Genomic DNA, 3,081 nt, shown 5'->3' with positions numbered 1-3,081 from the left:
TTCCTAAATATAATTTCATAACTTAATAAATTTTGTAAATTTATCCAGGACTTATTAGTCCAAATTATATAATTTCCTAAGTTTCTCTAACCTCAGAGAACTCACCAGAGTTGATTTTGTATTTTTTTTTTTAATATCTTAATTATTATAATTATTTTAAGCCAAAATGAGCAATATTACAGGAAAATACATTTACACATTCAAAACACATTTTTTTATTTTGAAAATTTTATTGGAGTATTTAAAATTTTTTTCTTTAATCGGGACAATTTTTGTGATTTTTTGAAATATATTTATATTTTTGAATTTTTAATTATATTTTGATTATTTTGAATACTTAAAAATACAATTTCTATTTTTGTTTTAAATTTATTTTTCTTTGGTTCCATGATATGCGTTTTTAAAGTTTATGTATTTATTAAAATTAAAGGCGTGTATGTAGATTATAATTTTTTTATATTAGATGTAAATATGAAAGTTTTTTTTTATTTTTATGTGAATATTTAAGTTATACTTGGTCCCTTTTTTATTGTTGTTGGACATGTGAATACCATAGTTTAGGTTTTGTATATGAAATATCAAGATCCTAAGCGTGATGTGTGTAAATGGTGAAGTTTAAGGTATCAAGACGTCGCACATGTTAATACACAAGATTTGAGTGATTTGCATGTAATAATACTAGATCCAAATAACTTGCATGTGAATATATAAGATTTGAAGAATTTGCGTGTAAATACATAAAAATTGGGTGGCAAAAATGTAAATATTCATGATTTGAGTGACTCATGTAAATATTTAAGATTCAAGTGGCGGCATGCTATATGTTCAAGGGCTACGTGGTGTGTACGTAAATAGGTAAAATAAAAGAACATGCATGTAGAATCTATAAGATTTAAGTGCTAAACATGTAAATAATCAAGTTATAAGATAAATAATCAAGTTATAAGATTCAGTTATAAGATTCTAGCGATGTGCCCACAAGATATTCAAATTTGGATGTCGAATATGTAAATACATAAATTTTTAAGAGCTGCTGCTATATATAATTAAAATTTAGTTTTCTTTATTTTATATCTATAAATTTTTATTTTGTAATTTTATGTTAAGTGAGCTTTGACTTGATATGGAGGGAAGTGGACTTAGCTCACTTTTGTGTGTTTTGGGCCCTTTGTATGAAAATAGGACTTAGCTCACTTGTCATGAAGATTGGGCTTCATGGAGGCATGGGTAGACAAGTCTTAATCATGGGGATTTGGGTTAAGCTTAGGTTAGAGTGAGTCATGCGAGGGATTAAGTGCTTTTCAAAGAATCTTAAAAGAGAGTTCTCCTCTTACCACTTAACGGAGTGGTGACATGGAATGACTCACATAGCTCAAATGTGGTTTGGAGGTGACTTCATGGCTTGCATGTGACTTGGCCAAGTTGCATGAAAAGTGATTTTTAGGAAATTTGGGTATTTTTGAGAGGAAGCTTGTCATGTGGCTTGTTTTCGGAATAATTTGATCATGGATGATATGTCATAAAGTTCAATATGATTACATGGATGATGAAGAGGAAGCTTGTCATGTGGGCTTTTGAAATAAAAGGGGAGATGAGCTTGCATTGTCGGCTTTTGAAATTATTTTTGAAGGGCTTGAATTTGGGCTTTTGAAAATTGATCATGGGCATTTGAAATTGGGCTTGGGAATATATCATGATGAATTTCATAAATGGAGATAAAAGGTTTGGATAATTTGGAGATTATGATGAAATGGGGGCAATTTGGAAATTTTGGTTGAATTTGGGCATTTAGGGACATGTTGGGAATTTTTAGGGATTCTGGTATGTTTGAGATATTTTGATAAATTTAGGACAATTAGGTAATTTGGGAAGGTTTAAAATGATTTTTTGAGGAGAATTGAGTATTTAGACTATTTTAGAGGAATTTGAGAATTTGAGAGTATTTTGGTAATCTGGTCAATTTTTGTGGATTTGGGGAATTTTGGGTGAACTGAGGTAAATTTAGTAGTTTGGATTGGTTAAGGTAAAATTTTTGGTAAGAATGAGGATTTTGACAATTTTGGATATTTTTGGTAATTTAGAAGTAATTTGGAAATTATGGAGAAATTTTGGACAGGGTGAGCAAGCAAGCCATAAAGCCTTCGTAAAGCTAAAAGAGTCATATAAGGATTCATTTTGAATCCTCTATAAAGACAATTAGTGTCACGCTAATGCGCTGTTATGCTAGTGTCGTCAAAATGTGCGACGTAATTTTTTAATCGCAGCTTTTTGGAGATGCTAATTCTAACAAAATCCGATGCAAAATCAATTGGTGACACCCATTTTAACATTTATTTTTTCGATGCTAATTCAACGATAATCGAGACTAGCGTCGGAAAATGCCCGATTAGTGTCAGAAATGTCTGACACTAATTCGACAATTTCCTATGGTGACTGTAATGATATTCAGTTGAATTTGATCGCAAATCAGAAGCATAAATTTGAAAATTGCTTTTGAAAATTTAGACAATATTAACCTATATTCTTGTAGTGACAATTCAACTACAAAAGTAAAGATGTTATATCCTACATAAGAAAATATTATTCTATGAATGTTGTATATCATTTACAGCAATGATTCATGAAGACCAATTTTAATGATGTTAAGATTCAATGATTCATAAAGACTATGAATCATGTTAAGTTTTTAATCATGAAAATTTAGACAATATTATACTATTTTCCATACAGAATTCTTTAATAATCAATTAGGTGAGTTGTTGTTAAATGTCAATGTTGATTGCTATGCATGTAACATTTGGTTGCAATGTAATTATCAATGTTGAGAAGGGTGATGGGATTTAAAAATAATTTTTATTTTAATTTTTGAAATGCATACCAATTCGTTCTATTTTATGGAAACATCACTCATTGATGGGGTTCATTAATTTCTGATAGTTTCTATGATTCGTAGTATTTTACTGTGCAAACCTATTACTTATGCTTTTTGTTGGTTTCTTTCTATATAATTCCATATATAGAAAATAATTAAATACTAGTTGGATTGTTTCTTTCTTTCTTTCTTTCTATATATCACATGTT

Source organism: Phalaenopsis equestris, unplaced genomic scaffold (genome assembly GCF_001263595.1).
Source record: "Phalaenopsis equestris unplaced genomic scaffold, ASM126359v1 Scaffold000452, whole genome shotgun sequence".
NCBI classification, from domain to species: domain Eukaryota; kingdom Viridiplantae; phylum Streptophyta; class Magnoliopsida; order Asparagales; family Orchidaceae; genus Phalaenopsis; species Phalaenopsis equestris.
This window is presented reverse-complemented; position numbering follows the sequence as displayed.